Source organism: Hyaena hyaena, unplaced genomic scaffold (assembly GCF_003009895.1).
Source record: "Hyaena hyaena isolate Hyena2069 unplaced genomic scaffold, ASM300989v1 scaffold_795, whole genome shotgun sequence".
Lineage (NCBI taxonomy): Eukaryota > Metazoa > Chordata > Mammalia > Carnivora > Hyaenidae > Hyaena > Hyaena hyaena.
Window position 1 is genome coordinate 770,238 of NW_024081425.1, and position 17,624 is coordinate 787,861.

The window sequence follows — 17,624 nt, forward strand, 5'->3', positions numbered from 1 at the left end:
ATATTAATTAATGTTTATTTAACATTAATATTTTAATGTTTATGTTAAACAGTTTGCTTTTTTAAGCTGACACTTTGTATTTTTCTTATTTTATTTATTAATAATAAATTATGTATAAGTAATAATTTATTATTTATAATTTATTTGTATTTTTCTTCATTTTTCTTTTTTGTTTTTTTTTTTAAAGTAGGCTTCACACCCAGCATGGAGCCCGATGCAGGGCTTGAACTCACAACCCTGAGACCAAGACCTGAGCCAGACACTTAACTGACTGGGCTATCCAGGTGCCCCCAAAACTGACACTTATTTTTTGAGGTTTTAGAGATTTTAGAGGTTGTATCACTTTATAGCTTTCAGAGTCTATTTTAAAGCAAGAAGATAAAAAAGCATGTATGCCTAAATTTTATGTTTTCTGTCATATCATAGTTTTAGACATACTATATCAAAAAAAGGAACAGTATTTTTAATATATAGATACATATTCTCTGTATTGATAATTCAATACCTACTCCACAATCCCTCTCTACCATGTGGGACTAGTATTGGACAGATAATGACTACCCCAAATCTAAGGAGCTGCAATATTATAAATATAAGTTTTAGAATTTACGTAGACCTATCAGTCTTAACCAATATCAAGAAATCAAAGAAAGTCATGGGCTTATCTCCCTACCAGGTTTTCTGCCTACTTTCTACAGGAAATCATAACTTTATCCCTAACTAAGCCACCCTATCATACAGAGGGAAATGTATGTGCTTTCCACTTGACTTCTAAACAAATAAAGTAACACAAGAGAAAAGACCTTATACAGTTGACCCTGGAACAACACAGAGGTTAGGAGCACTGATTCCCTGCACAATCAAAAATCCACATATAACTTTTGACTCCCCCCAAATAAGCTACTTATAGCCTCTTGAAGCCTTACTAATAAAATAGTCAATGAACACATATTTTGTATATGTGTTATGTTACATGGTGTATTCTTACAATAAAGTAAGCTAAATAAAATATTAGGAATGTGATAAGGAATAGAAAGTAGATAGTACTGCATTCACTGAAAAAAAAAATCCATGTGTAAGTGGACAAGCGATGTTCAAACCCATGTTGTTGAAGGATCAGCTGTAAAAGGAAGAAGGAAGAGACCTTTTACCCCTTGAATCTACACTGCTCCACCTTCAATACCTAAACACTGAAGAGAAAAGCAGGATCACTTATTTTAATATGAAAACTGTTTGTTACTTTTAATAAAAAGAGCTGTTTTTAAAAAATAAGCTGAAAAGTTAAAGAAAGGAAAGTAGTAGAAATTCCCTTAAAATGAGTAACAACTTATTTTAACTTGCTATCCATTAATTTTTTTTTAAATGTTTATTTACTTTTGAGAGAGAGAGAGACAGAATGTGAGCAGGTTGAAGGGCACAGAGAGAGGGAAACACAGAATCCGAAGCAGGCTCCAGGCTCTGAGCTGTCAGCACAGATCCCAATGCAGGGCTCGAAATCAAAAGTTGTGAGATCATGCCCTGAGTCAGATGTTTAACCAACTGAGATACCCAGGTGCCCCTAACTTGCTATCCATTTAAACTATGTCACTGACAAGATCACAACAGGTCCTTCAAGCTTCTAAATGCATCCTTGTGAAATGGAAAGATCTTTATTTGCTTCACCAATGATATTGTTGTTACTAAGTGAAGTCTCAGGAAAGATGGACTAATTACAGAGTAATAGAGTTCACATTCTGATCTTATAAATGAAATTGTGTGCTACTTTATACGTATCTATGTCCATTAAGTATAATCTCTCTCTGAACTAAACTACATCTAAAACACTATTCAGGATGAATAAATTATGGTCTGAGAATATAGTGGGCGTTAATAAGAATTGATCTAAGCAAGGAGATGCATATCAGTGGATAAAAAATATAAATGTCTGCATTATTTGGTAAATGTAATAGATGTATAGTTTCTTTTGCAAACAAAAGGAAACTTTCAGGAGAAGCAAATATCTCGGTTACTATCATTATATCACTGAGAGCAACCTGAAAGTTTTATACCTAACTTATTTAGCAATATTATGCAACGAATACAAAGAAACTCTTTAAATTCTCAAAACAAAGATTATAGAACTGTTAGAGCAGTATCACACTTTTATTTTCAGCATTCATTTGACCAAACAAAATATTTTGTTCTTGGGAGCACAAACTTGTAGCAAGAGAAAGGACTTGAAAGTCTGGGAGACCTGGATTTAATTTCCCAGTTTAGCTGTGTCTTCTCAGGCAAGTTACACAATCTCTCTGTCTCCCTTTCCTCTTATGCAAAATGAGTAAGATAACTACTTGGGGAAGAGAGTTGCTAAGATGAAATACCTCTAAGGAGCCTATCTCATACCCCAGCGGTAGTAAACAATAGCTGGTGCTCCATTAATTTTCCTCTTCCTTTCCCAAATAACCGTTCAAAAACCATGTGTAGTTTGAACTGAATTTCTAGCTACAAACCATTCAAAGTGAAAGACATTATAGTTGACGAATATTCTAAAATCTGAAATAGGTGCTTAAAAGCCCTCTTATCTAAATAAATGATTTGAAGCAGTGTTATTTCAAAAACTTCAATAAAGTTCTCTTACAATTTGTTATATTTTATGACCCTATTAGCTTCATCTTTAAACACATATACAAGTGCTGGTTTAAAATCAAGATGCTGGTCAAACAGAAATGTAACCGAATCTCTTAATTCATGCATATAATGTAACTAAACAGAATGCAGTATAATAAAGTCAGCAAAGCAAACACTGGAAAGAGATAGTCGGCCTTGTTGTCGGTTAAACATGTCCAAGCACTGCATCTAAAAATATTTGAAAAATCTGCCTATTTTCCATCTGTTATATTTCTCAGAGGATAACTGAAAGTTCATGTGAAAGTTCATTGCAAGTTCAACTATGTCATAATAGGTCATTTGCAGGGTAAAGGTTCGCTGGGAGTTTATTATTATTTTTTTAAAGACTGAAGTGGAAAAAGAATTTGTATACTAATTGAAGCTATTTTATATTGCATTATGACCACTGCATTTTTAAGTATCATGAATAAAAATTATAAATTTTAAAAGGCCAAGTGCAATGCTTAATGGCAACAGCAACCATTATAAGGAAGGTGCCTAAGATAATATATCCTTGGAACTATTCTTAGAGAAGAAGCTATAGATCAATTTTGGTTGTTCTAGGTATTATTTAAGGTACAGTAGTTGCTATATTTTATATTGTATTGAATATTTTGTTTAAACAATATATTTGAAAACAATATAGAGACAGACAAAAGAGAGAAATATCAAAATAGTAAATAAATATAATCTTACTATTTAGCTGAATAGGGATGATTTTTAATTTGTAATTGCTTTTTGGGCTGTTTACAGCCAAAGCAGGAAGCCAAGAGAAATGTGTTTCATTTGGAACAAAATGACTAAAGCACTGAAAAAAATCTAAATCAAATAGACATTAGTCAATATTATCTGAATTGCTGAAGCAAAGATTGACTTGCTTTTTGGTAAAATTTTCATATTTAAAAAAATACTTAGCATATAATTGTCAGAGTTACAATGAATATATATATATATATGTTCAAATATACATATAATTTAGGACATGCCTTCTGGGTTCACCAATTAAAAAACATTTCTTTCTCTAAAGTACTGGTACATGTTAGACTTCAGCAAAGTATTCTAAATATATTGAGTAAAGGTACATGCCATGCTTTCTCAATTTCTCCTGCCAAATATACGTCCTCAGCTTCACAATATAACTTTCAGGCCATAATGCGCTTCTTCAAATGAAAAGCATATTTGTTTCTCTCCAGCATGTCCATATTTTCTTCATGACGTATCACCAATTGGTAATGGACCATAGATAGTGTTTAATCATAGCATTAAAATATAGTGTTATTAATTTCATTAACATATGTATATAGTTATTTTTTAGCTGTTAAAGAAGGAAAGATAATTTTTTGAGTAAGATGGAAATATGAGGAAATGGTTGAGAAATGACTGTAATAGGGGCCAGGGCAGGTCACTGTCTTCCCTGACTATTTTCTTTTACTGCCTGACGCCCTCTAATTACAGCTTCCCATCTTACAAGCTATTTTCTTCCTTCCACTATCTCTGGATTTGATGGGTAAGAATTTGAACTGCACTCTCTCCAGGGGCCTCAACTTTCCCCTTGCCCTTGCCTTCCCTAGATGCCCTGATGCTCCCAGAGCTGTTCTCTTCACTCTCGAGGCCACCTCATCCATTCCCGTGACTTCAACTATCACTTCTCTTGGACTGTCAAGAAAACCTTTATGTCTCCTCGCATACCCTCAGCCACCTTCAATTGCTAATATGTTCCATACATACCAAAAACAAAGTGAAATGCTACTTCTTCCTGTTACTACCATTATTAGTATTATTACTACCACTCCATCACTGATACTGCTGCCTCACTACTATTAACACTACCATTATTACTGCTTCTCCTGGATACCATTTACTTATGGTAAATAAGTGTCAAATACTGGATTCAGCCCTTACCAACAGCAACTTATTTATAGTAAACTCTCCAACAACCCTACGGGTAGGTATTATTATCCTTGTTTTATACTCATGAAACTCAACAAGACTCAGGGCTACATCACCATAACTGAGAGGTGCAACACATGTTCAGATAAAATCAAATCATTCTTCTATTCATGTGTCAATGAAATTTATCTTTTATTAGTCTCCAAATATTCGAAGAACAGCAAAGTGTAAGACAATAAGATAATGAACATTTTATTGAAAAATTACTATTTATTTTTGGTATTCTTTTAAGTGCTTTATTCACTCATCTTCCATAATAACCCAATGAGAGGAGATATTACCATTTTTCTTACCCTGCAGATGAGTGACATTGAGGAACATAAAGGTTGAGTAACTTGTCCCATCTCACAGAACTAATTAGTGGTAGGACCAGGATTCTAGGAAATATTTCCAAAGTTTATGCTTTCTCATTGCTATTCTGGGCTAAATGTTGCATCTGATAGGTCTGTAGGAATGCAAAGATCCATGCCCTCAGAGAGTTTATAATTTGGTTGAAAGGATAAAACCAAGATGATAAAACCTAAGCAGTCAGATTTCTGGTACTTGAACTATCTGTTTTACAGTTGCAAAGCTATTACACTGGAAACAAGAGTCATGAAAATCAGCTAACGGTCTTTAGAAGCTATACAGCCTTCAGAATCCACATAAGATTCTACAATAGCCTTCAGAAGCCAGAGAAGAAAACTGGCAAATTTGGATGGATACAAAAGGAAGAAAATGAAAGATATTATGGAGTGAAAACTGACCTTACTGACTGATGATAGATGAGATAAGGGAGAACATGGAAGAAAACAAAGATCACCTGAGTCTAGGTCGGTGAGAGACTGACCCTCGTCACCATCAGAAATGTGTTAAGTCTCAAATAGAGGCTGATGAATTTGAGGTAAGAATAAAATTAGAAAGAAAAAAAAAACTATCAAGGAAGTCATCTGCCCCCAAGTACAGGCAAACACTGCAAAAGCAAATAATCATTCTGAGAGATAAAATACAGACAAATTTGAGCATACGGCTAAGGACACATTTCCCACTGGTGCTATGACCCTCATGTACTTATTGCTTCCTACTAGTCTGGTACCATATGACAGCCGAAGACGAGGAGAAGAGTGATACCATCTGTGTGGTTCTGGACAAGGATCAGAGAAAGAATGGGAGACAAGACTGAAAAGACCACTGTCATCTATAGATCCCTAATTTGTACTAGAGGCAAAGGCCTATGTATTATTAAGTCTCATATCAGTAAGCTAGCTCATGTTGTAGGAGCTTCTTAGAGTTGGGACCTAGAACCTTCTCACAGCAGAGCCCTGGATGGAATAGGGTCCTCATATTTCAAGGTTCCAGTGTATATTTAGATATATATTTATACAAGGTCCCAGCAATACATATTTAGTGTATTTAGTTCTTAGAGAGAGAGACTCTACTTCTACTTTAGGTACTATATTATTTTCCTAGGGGTGTCATAACAAAGTACCAAAATCTGGGTGTCTTAAAGCAACAGAAATTTACTATCTCAGTTCTGGACACTAATAGTTTGAAATCAGGGTGTAGACAAGTAGGGCCATGTTCTCTCTGACAGCTCTAGGGCAAAACCTTTTCTTTCCTTTCTGATGTTTCTGGTGTTCCTTGGTTTATAGATGCATCACTCCAGTCCTGTCTTCACATGCTGTTCTCTCTGTGTGTCTTCACATTGTCTTTCCTCTGTTGTGTGTCTTTTTCCTTGTCCAAATTTCTACTTTTTTTTTAAATCAGAGCACCAATATTGGATTGAGGCCTATTATAATTATCTCATTTTGACTTGACTATCTCTGTAAAGACCCTCTCTGCAAATAAGGTAACATTCTAAGATCCTGGGGGTTAGAATTTAAACATGTCTTTGGGAGACACAATTCAACTCATTAACAAATACAAAAGTCAGCTTAATAATAAACTAGAGACCATAATAATAGTAATATAAAATATTGTATATTATCTTAGGGAACTATGACTTTTAAGGTGCCAAAAAGAATTCTCCTGAAATTTAGTTTTGGATACTAATAAGATTATGATGGCTAGGAAATAAAGTTTGCGTATTACAATATGAAAACAATATATAATGCATATAAAAAAAAATACAAATTTTAAAAAATGAAATACAGTTTAATAAACACATAATAAAATTTCTAAAATGTAGATGCTATATAAACTTTATATATGTATATATTGCTTCCTACCCGTCTGGCATCAAATCCCAATTTATGAATTTTCCACCTATACTCTGAGCATCACATTCAGTGAGGTGGTCTGCAAGGCTGTAAAACAAAAGAAAATGACATTAATATGGTAAGCAAAATTTTCAACACCTACCCAAATATAAAATCAAACTATATTTTTCATAAGTATTGTCATAAAAGTGGGAAAAAAACTTGGTGACTTCACATGGGTGCCATTTTGGTTTTGTTTGTTTTAATAAAGTAATCTAATGATGCAGAGAGGCCAGTTTGGGATAATAGAAAAAATATCGGTCTATGAATCATGGGAACCTAGACCAAATGATAGACTTTGAACAAAATGAGGCTAATGCATGAACCAGTGTGGTTATAATTATTGAAATGTGTGAAAGCACCGTGAAAATTGCAAAGTGATTCAAAATGTAGATTCTTATCAGACTTTAAGTGTGACATGAAGTTATCATTATGTTATTTATAGAATAGGAGAGAAAATTTGTAAAATATTAATATTTGATATGTTAATGGACTAAAACTTATCAATAAATCTATTGTTAAAACTCACTCTCTTGGGGTGCCTGGGTGACTCAGTTGGTTAAGCATCCGGCTTTGGCTCAGGTCATGATCTTGTGGTTTGTGAATTTGAGCCCCGCGTCAGGCTCTGTGCTGACAGCTCGGAGCCTGCAGCCTGCTTTGGAGTCTGTGTCTCCATCTCTCCTCCTTCCCCCACTCACGTTCTGTCTATCTCTCTCAAAAATAAATAAACATTGAAAAAAAGAAAAAAAGAAAAACCTCACTCTCCCCAAACCTGGAAGGTCTGAAGGTCTTTACAAAGGGAAGAGCTTTAATCAGCTTGGGATAATAAAGCACTCTTGAGTTTTAGTTGTTTGGCCTGTGTGAATCCAGCTTGTGTGAATTCTTACTCTGTAATTTTGGGCAAGTTATACAATCCTACTGTATTATCAATTTCCTTATCTTTCAAATGGGGACAATAACATCTGCCTAATAAATGAATTGTGAGTATAAAAAATAATTTTGTGAAGTGCCTATCACATAGTAGGCACTCAAGAAATGATTGTAACTTTGTTTCATAAAATTTCCTGAATCCTTGTTTGAGACATATTTTTTAGCTTTATAACTCTGCAATATTAAAGAAATGCAATGATGTTCAGCTTAAAATGTGTTGAAGATGACCTACCACATATATTTTCATTTCTAAAAATCTTAAGAAATTTTACTATAATGTAATTAAGGGAGTAAAATTACAACTAGCATTATTACTAGACTTACTTTCCAGGTATTAATAAATCAAAGCCATTGCTTTTCTAACCAAACTATAAGAAAAAAAACCCACAAAAATTAATTATTTAATTTATAATGTATCCACTTACAGGTAGAATCTTTATATAGTATGTGTTTGAGATAAAGTAATTAATTATCTACTTAAAGTACAACTTTAAATGGATTTAAATATAAAATTATACAAAGAAACTAACAAAAACCTCTCATAAAAACTTGAAGTAGATGTTTTGCTCTGGACAAGATGGAGTAACCTGGACCAAATTTGTACTACTGCCTGAAACAACCAAAAAAAAAAAAAAAATCAGAAAAAATATATGAGATAATAGCGTTCAAGACAGTGGACATCAGGCAACAGAGAGCAGTGATCCCTAAGATATATAAAGCAAATGCAACAAGCCTATGAATGAGTTTCCAGGCTACACGCTGGGAGGGGAAAGACCAGGGGACCCAGCAGACACCCTGAGTTGAGAAGCTGAGTCTAGGGAGACAAAGCTGACCAGAGATCACAGGACAGGTGCGCTCTTCCTTGTGCTCTCTATCTCTTAAAAATAAATAAACATTTAAAAAAAGAAAAAAGAAAAACCTGAATCTCAAACATGGCAGAGAAGTGAGAAGGGGAAACAAAGAGTTAGATGAGACAAATAGGTAACAAAAAACAAGATGATGAATTTAAGCCTAACTATGTCAGTAGTCACATTAAAGTAAATGGTCTAAATACCCCCAATTAAAAGGCAGAGATTGTCAGATTATATTTAAAAAGCAAGACTCAAAAGAAAAGGTAGCAATGGCTACCTTAGCATCAAACAGGGTAAATTTCAGAGCAAAAAAATACGACCAGGAATAAAAAGGTCATTTCTTAATGATACAGAAGTCATTTCACCAGAAGGACATAATAACTAATTATGTAAATGTAACTGTCATTAACAGAAGCTCACTGGAGCACTAATTAAGAAGGAAGGGAGGTAACCCCCCCGGGTGCATTCAGAATGACTTGAGATAGGAAGAAACAGGAGTAAATGGCAGAGGATACTTTATAAAAGTTCCTGTCCCTAAAATTTTTCTGGTGCAGGAGAGTGAAAAACAGGCTATTGAGGATCGCTCCTTTAAAATACAAAAGCTAAAATTTCAGTTAGATGCAAGATCAGAAAATAAACCCAACTCTGTAAATGGCATTTCACTCTCTTATTGCACATACAATAAGACACAAACACATACACGTATTTAGAAAATTAGTTTACACTAAAAATGCAAAACAAGATTTTTAAGAACCCAAATATTATATATGTTTTTAATATTTATAAACATTTATACATATGTATGTGTGTATATGTGTATTACACTATGTTCCATAATTTGATTTTTGGTTTTTTAAAAAGGAAATCACCTGGGGACTGCCTGGGTGACTCAACTGGTTAAGCATCAGAGTTTGGCTCAGGTCATGATCTCACAGTTTGTGGGGTCGGGCCCCACATCAGTCTGTGGGCTGACAGCTCAGAGCCTGGAGCCTGCTTCAGATTCTGAGTCTCCCTTTCTCTCTGCCCCTCCCCTACTCACGCGGTGTCTCTCTCTCTCTCTCAAAAATAAACCAACATTAAAAACAAACAAACAAACAAGGGAAATCACCTGTCAGGCTCTGTGGTTATGAAAGTATGTATAATATTTAGGTTCTTAAATAAAAATCCTGTCTTGTGTTTTTAATGTAAACTAATTTTTAAAATATCAAATTAAACTTAAATATTTTTCTAGTTATACTTCACTAAAAACATAGATCAACAGAGAAAAAACTTCTAATTAACGTATCATAATTTAATAGAAATGTATTAGTGCCACCCTGTGGTAAACTTCACACCTTATACAATTTTATACAGGCTCCATTTCTTGGCTTTAGCTGTTTTCATTTAAAAAAAAATCAGTTTTTAACCTGCAAATATTCTTCTGAATCCCTTATCATAAATGTACTTCTCTGAAAAGAATTTTGATAATTTTTGTATTTAGGATCCCGAATAACTGCGCATGGCAATGCTCCCTAAATATTTACTCTGATGAGATGAATGTGCTTATGATTCATTAATACTTAAAACTATAAGAATTTATCTTAAGTTACCAAGAAAATGAACAAAGGTTTCTCTATAAGGATATCTGCTACAGCAGCAGTAAAAATATTGTAAGCAACATATATGTCTAATCGTAAGTTGGTTAGATCATTTGTACAATACATACACAGTATCATATGTTGCAGATCAAATGATATTGTGAAAAACATTTAATAACATCCTTGTCCAAAAGTATATTATTTTAAAAATCAGATATTCATAGTATAATCTCAGTCTTGTTTGAGATAGATATGTTAAAGTTTTTATATTTATAATGCATATTGTTGTGGTTACAAGAGGCATGATGGACACCCCAACCCCGCCATCTGAATGTGGTTCAGATGGAGAGATTTTGATGCCACACACACATACCAAGAGCATATGAAAAGGTTTGTTACTCACATAATGAGGAAGAGCACGGAAGGTTCTCAAGCAGGTCCAAAAATGGCTTGAGAGAGTGGGGAAAGGAGGCTGGCTTGGATTTTATTGCAATTTAAGGCACAGAGCTGGGGTGAGGGTTTCCACAGGTGGGCTGGATGTTGTGTGTTTTGAACTTCTTGCTGGAGCTAAAGGAGGAAGCAATAGGTGTTTCTTATCAGCCTGCCCCAATGCAGGGGAGAATGGTCTCTTCAGAATTTATACTGATCATGTCGTTTCCTTTCTCTTGCCTTTCTTTTAGGGCTTTTTAATTTGTGGTCAAGGTAAAGCATAAAATCCTAACCATGACCTTCAGAGTCCTCATCCCTCTGGCTCCTGCTTACTTCTCCAAGGCTCACCCTTCGCCATGTTTCCAGCTCTTTCTCTCTGTCCCACCATTTGGGACTTCTCAGCTCTTGCATTCCTTCAGCATATGCCTTCAGGCCCTGGAATGTGCAGGGTAGTTTCTTCTACTTGGAACCTTTGCTTTTTTTCCAGACCACAAATTATATTCACTTTGAAGGTCTCAACTTAAAGGTCGCTTCCTCTGGAGGACTTTTGTTGTCCCCTTCAGAACAAGTGAAGGTGCCCAGCTATAAATCCTAGGCTCCCTGAACATTCCCTTTCATCATATCTCAGGTAACAATTCACATGTTTGTTGGGGCCTTTCAGGCACTGTACCAAGTATTCTCCTGCATTCTCTTATTTAATTCTCATAATAACCTATGTGGATACAAAGATGAAAAAGCAGACTCTCACAAGATCATGTAACTTCCCAAATCACACAATTAGTAAGAGATAATGATAAATACTGCCAGCCTCTTGAGTACCCATAGGATAAAATTTGCTTAAAATACTTGCAAAACCAAGATTACAAAGGACACTACTTTATGAGTGGGAGGAAGGAAAGATGATAATATAGGTCAATTTCAATAAGAGCTAGAAACATATTTGAAAAGGAAGAGAAGGTGGAGTCTACTAGGGGAAGAACTAAGCCCCAAAGGGGATGTGGATTTGAGGATCAGTATGAGAGAATCTGGCTTTAGAAGCAGCCTCTCATGGCAGAGTGCAGACTTGAAACTACAGAACATGACTTCATAAGGGCAAAGCTGTGCACTGGGTTTGGTCTGAATGGGTGAATAGGAGGGGGATCCAAGAAGCCTTCAATATGGACCTTCCTTATATGTCTGTATCACACAAGTATCTTCATTCTCTCTCCAAATGTAGAGAGACTTCACTACCCTTGAGAAGCCTGATTTGACTTTAGAATATATTACTACAGAGAACCTCAGGTTCCTAAGAAATTAGAGTTACACAAAAAGTTGGGAATTTGACCACCCAATTTTAGGTGGTTAATCCACCCAATTTTAGAACAAATGACTATCTAGAAGAATTAATATGGGCTAACTAGTCCCCAAACATGCAGAAGGGTCCTCAAACTGCAAAGGCTTTTCTAATTAACTTAAAATTCTAAAGGATTCCAAAGTATTGAATATGAACCCTGAGGGTTATTACAGAAGTTATACCAACCATAATCAGTTTATAAATCAGTTTCATATTGTCATTTCTGAATAATTTACTTAACGACAACAAAATATCCCACCCCTTTTTTTTTTAAATGGAACATCACAGTTCTATGGAATGAAATTTAAAAGTCATTGTAGGGGGGCACCTGGATGGTTCTTCAGTTGGTTAGGTGTCCAACTCTCGGTTTCATTTCAGGTCATGGTCTCATGGTTTGTGAGATCGAGCTCCAAGTTGGGCTCTGCACTCACAGCGTGGAGCCTGCTTGGGATTCTCTCTCTCTGCCCCTCCTCACCCCTCTCAAAATAAGTAAATAAACATTAAAAAAATTCATTGTGTGCCTTTTGGTACACTAGACCTTATTAAACCTCAAACAGGAAAAGCAATTTATTTATTTCAAGCTGCTTTTAATATTTTAAAGTTAACAAACTGGCACATTCTATAATGGCCACTCTCCTAAATACATCCTTTACTTTTTTTCCTAAATGGCCAAAGAAAATTAACTGTGTATTAGTAAGTAAAACAAAGGTCATAAACACAACACTCCATCAGAATATCAGCACCACGGTCCAGGACCCTGCTTATTAGTCTGCTTTTAGGGAAACAGGACATGGTTATTTTAATCCAGGTCAGATTAAAGCTTTTGATTAAAACAAACAAACAAAACAAAACAACTGCCAATGTATCATTTTGTTCGATTATTCAAATATGTCTCAAGTAATTCCAGGCATAAAATAATAAAAACACTTTCCTAAATACATCCTTTACCTTTTTTTTAACTTATCTTTTCCTATAGGTCTGTTCATCCAGTATTGTATCATTACGTTTACTCTATAATGCTGGTGTATCTGGACACAAATCTCTAGAAAGGCATTCATTTATAAACCTCATGGATACTATCACAAATCTCTGGCATCCAATTTTATTACTGAGAGGTTTGCTATCAGTCTAATTGTTGACCTTTGTGTGTTGTCTTTTCCCCTATGTGCTCTTACAATCTTAGTTTTGGGTTTTTAGAGAGTTGCACTGTGATATATCTGGTATGGATTTCTCTTTGTTTAATCTGTTTGGGAGTGATTCTCCTTGATTCTGTGGATATATATGCTTCTCAACTCTGAAAAATGCTCTTTGGACATTCTTCTCCCCATTCTTTATGTTCCCGTCTTCTACAGCTCTTACCTGGATAGAAGGTAAAACCTTATAACTCTTTTCACATATCTCTAACTTCTCTCTCATTTTCTATCTCTTTTCCTTGGGCTGCATTTTGGATGATTTTCCAAGATCCATTTTCTTTCTTTCTTTTTTTTTTTTTAATGTATTTATTTTTGAGAGACAGAGCATGAGTGGGGGTGAGGGGTGCAGAGAGAGGGAGACAGAATCCAAAGCACGCTCCAGGTTCCGAGCTGTCAGCATAAGAGCCCGATGCAGGGCTCGAACTCACAAACCGTGAGATCATGACCTGAGCTGATGTCGGATGCTTAACCGACTGAGTCACTCAGGTGCCCCCCCAGATCCATTCTCTAGTTCTTCAGTCTTCCATTAATTGTATCTAGCCTACTGTTTAATTGATCCACTGAGTTTTTATTTCAGTGATTATACATTTAATTAATAGAAGTTCATTTGGTTTTTATTCAAATCCATCTAGACCTTCTCTGAATCTTTCTTGTTCCTTGCTCAGGTATTTATTTCATTTTTATTTCTTTAAACATTTTTAACACGCTTATTCCATTCTGCACAGAATCATTCCAATTTATGAATTCTTTAGACATTATTACATATGTTTTGATTTTGAAATTTTGGACTCCTTTTAAGTTTGACAAGGCTTAATCTGTGGAGCAGCCTCCTTTAAGGAGACATCTAGAATTTGGATTTTTCTTCCTGCCAGATGCCTTGGTGATATTAGCAACCATGAACTCCTCTACATAAATTACCAGATAGATTACTCGGACTATAATTTTCCCCAACCACGAAAGCAGTATGCATTTGAACACCAACTTGTGTGAAGGCAGGTCTATCATCACAGGGTCTCAGGGGAGATGCTCTTCCCCAACAATGAACCCTAGGCTGAGACACAAAGGTTTCCTTATGATTTCTTCCTTCCTCCCTTCCTTAAAAAAAATTAAACTGTTTATGAGAACTAACATGTCCACTTATTTCAAGTGCCATTTTATTGATTAGCTCATCACTACTGCTTTGAAGGAGCTCCTATATGTAAAATGAAGTTCACTGTTACTCTCACAAGCACCTGCTAGTCTGCTCTTGGCTCAATCCTATTCCTGCCTTACTTCATTTTTACAGCCTCTCTTGACATCATATTTCCATGATCCCCCCACCATCTTTCATTAGGCTCAACATGTACTGCACAACTACAGTGAGGCTGTGACCAGAAGCCAGGGACACAGGTGGAGGGAGTGTGTTTGGTTATGTCATCTAGCTGTGAACCAAGTGACCCAGGAATGAATTAGGTGCTGCATGAATTCAGGGGCGGTGCAAGAGGAAGAATTTCCACTAGCCTTTGTAACATCTGTGGTTAAGCAGAGAGAGAGAGATACGTAGGGCATATGTGTTAGGTTACACTGAATGGCACTGAAAAATGACTGGAGGCTTTCTACAAGCCAAGTGTTTGTTACTCCAAAAGCTACATTTGGTTTCTCAGCCTAAATCACTCCAGTTAGTTATTTTGATCAGGATCTGTTTATTGTGAGCCTTCTGTGGATAGGCCCTGTGACAGGCACAAGGCATTCAGAAGCAAGAAGAAAGATCTCCGCCTCACAAGGAACTCATGGTGCCGGGAGAGGCAGACAGAAGATCACAGTACATTTCCCTTCTAGCTACATGATCAGTTCCTCCAGGGCTGGAGCAGATGTTTACTTACCTGTGTGTCCCCAGCCCATGGCACATACCTTTACCTTGTCACACTCAAGAAAGCAACTGAAATATGAAGTACATGGAGGTCCCACCCTTCGAATCTTTTACAACCAACACTCTTTAACCATCAAAGGTTAAAGTTGAATTCCTTTTTCTGTCCTGCTATTGGTTTAGATATACCAAGGGGTCACTACTGTAGGTAGCTATGGTTGTCAGAGAATTTCTGCTTCCTTTACTCTAAACCTAGGAAGTTAAAACTATGGTGGTTCTTGAGAAAGTCCTTTTGATACTCTTAAGAGTTTCTGCTATTACTGGGCACCTTGGGAGAAAGGCTTTACCAATGCTTTAAAGCCACAAGTGTCCAACTACATGCCAAAGGAAGGTAGGATGGAAGGGAGAGGGGAAGGAGGGACAAATACAGAACATAAAAGAAGAGACCTACCAAAGATACATGTAATATATAAGAACAGATTACATATTATGAGAAGTATATTTAAAAAAATGTTTTAATGTTCAATATTTTTGAGAGAGAGAGAGACAGAGAGTAAGCAGGGGAGGGGCAGAGAGAGAGGGAGACAGAATTTGAAGCAGGCTCCAGGTTCAGAGATGTCAGCACAGAGCCCAACGCAGGGCTTGAACTTGCAGACCATGAGATCACGACCTGAGCTGAAGTTGGCCACCTTAACCAACTGAGCCACCCAGATGCTTCCTTTTTAAAAAAATTTTTTTAAATGATTATTATTTTTGAGAGAGAAACAGAGAGCGAGCAAGGAATATGACAAGCATATTTTATATTGTGGTTCAGTTACTATTACAACAGGGAACAGGTGGGGTTTAGGCTATAAAGGTCAAACTTTGATATTACCTGGCAGGGACCTGCTTCTCAAGGTATTACTGTTTCCATTTTTGTTTTCTATAAACAAACAAATTAAAATCTCCTTAGGGATATTTTCCTTTCCATAAGAGAAAAACAGGTCTATAGTGGAATTCTTCTGGATAAGATTTGGTATATTTGTCACCACACTGGGATCCTGTATGCTAAAGTCTGCCACATGCTAATGTTACATCACATTTAAAATATATCAACAAATTTGGGGCACCTGCGTGGCTAAGTCAGTTAGTCGTCTGACTCTCGGTTTCGGCTCAGGTCATGATCTCATGGTTCGTGAATTCGAGCCCCACATCAAGCTCCATGTTGAAAGTACAGAGCCTGGCTGGGATTCTCTCTCTCCTTCTCTCTCTGACCCTCCTCTGGTCACACACACACAGTCTCTCAAAATAAATAAATAAACTTCAAAAAAAATTAAACATATATATCAAAGAATAGTAATGGCAGCAAATTCATTCATGGCAGTTACTTTTTTAGTAGTATGTTTATAAACTATTGAAGTAGTATTGAAGATCTATTGATTCACTGAAGGCACTGTTTAAAATGACTTTGGACCCTTCTTTGGACATGGAGGTTTACACTGAAACTGCTTCTCACAAACAGGAGGTTATTTAGTACAAGGCGGTACCTACCTTTCTATTCTTACCAACATTCTGGTTCCAGCTGATGGGCTTTGCTGCAGGTAATACATTCTGTGCCACAACAGGAAGGGAAATGAAATAAACAAAGTCCTCTTATTAATCCTTCAGTTTGAAAAGCCACACGTTTCAGGCAAACATCACGTTTTTTACTGGCGCCATTTCCTCCGTACCATCTGGGTTTGGCTCCCTATGGAATGTGAAAGATGTAAATCCCACTTGTGAAATACAAACATATTTGCAGGTCCCTGGATACTTGTAATAACAGTACTAGCTGTCAGGGACACACACACAAAATCAGTTGACTATTTGAGTGTGAACAGAACAGATCCGCTAATTATTAGATTTATCTTCCTGGAGTCATTGGTATTTCCCACGTGGGCCTGTTAAATGTACTGTCTGCACGGGTTCAGAGTTATGATCTGTGACCACTACTGTGGATTACAACTTTGAGGACTGTCTTATTTCTATGAAGGTGTATTTTTTATTTTTTAAATTTTTATTATTTTGTGGGGGCAGTGGAAGAGGGAGAGAGAGAATCTTAAGCAGCTTCATGCCCAGCATGAAGCCCCATGTGGGACTCAATCTGTCGACCAGGAGATCATGACGTGAGCCAAAATCAAGAGGCAGTCACTTAACTGACTGAGCCACCCAGGTGCCCCTAGATTGTGTGTTTTTATTCGTCTGTATCCTTCTTGTAAAGAAGGGGCTCTTATTTTTGTACTACTGCACAAAGGTTAAGTTACTTGTTTGGGGTCATTCACCTTGATAGTGACACATGCAGAATGAAGACCCTGTCTTTCCACTCCTTGTCTGCTGTCATCTGTGGTGTCACACTCTGTATGGATTTGTGTTTTGTGGTTAGTGACAAGGGTCATCAGACAGTATCTGCAAAGCCTTGAGCGATCAGCTAAACCACTTCTATTAACTGGCCAAAGAATGATTATTAGGTGATGTAATTAAAACTTATGCCCACTAGTCCTCTTTCCAACCAAGCACAACACTTTTTTTTTTTTTTCCTGTTTTCACTCTCCTCTACCTACTCAGGTCCATCTGAACTCACCCCCGCTCCCCTCCCCAACTCCACTAACACACG

The 17,624-nt window shown here is 36.3% G+C and overlaps 1 long non-coding RNA gene across 2 annotated transcripts in view; it reads right to left on the minus strand.

Annotated features, from left to right (window-relative positions):
- LOC120221624 overlaps window positions 1-17,624 on the minus strand; it is an 83,852-nt gene that overhangs the window by 56,738 nt on the left and 9,490 nt on the right. For both annotated transcript variants that reach the window (XR_005525846.1, XR_005525845.1), the window contains exons 3-4: window positions 16,523-16,718; window positions 6,804-6,881 (exon numbers count right to left, since the gene is read on the minus strand). This is a non-coding gene — a long non-coding RNA (uncharacterized LOC120221624). The remainder of the gene's footprint in view (window positions 1-6,803; window positions 6,882-16,522; window positions 16,719-17,624) is intronic.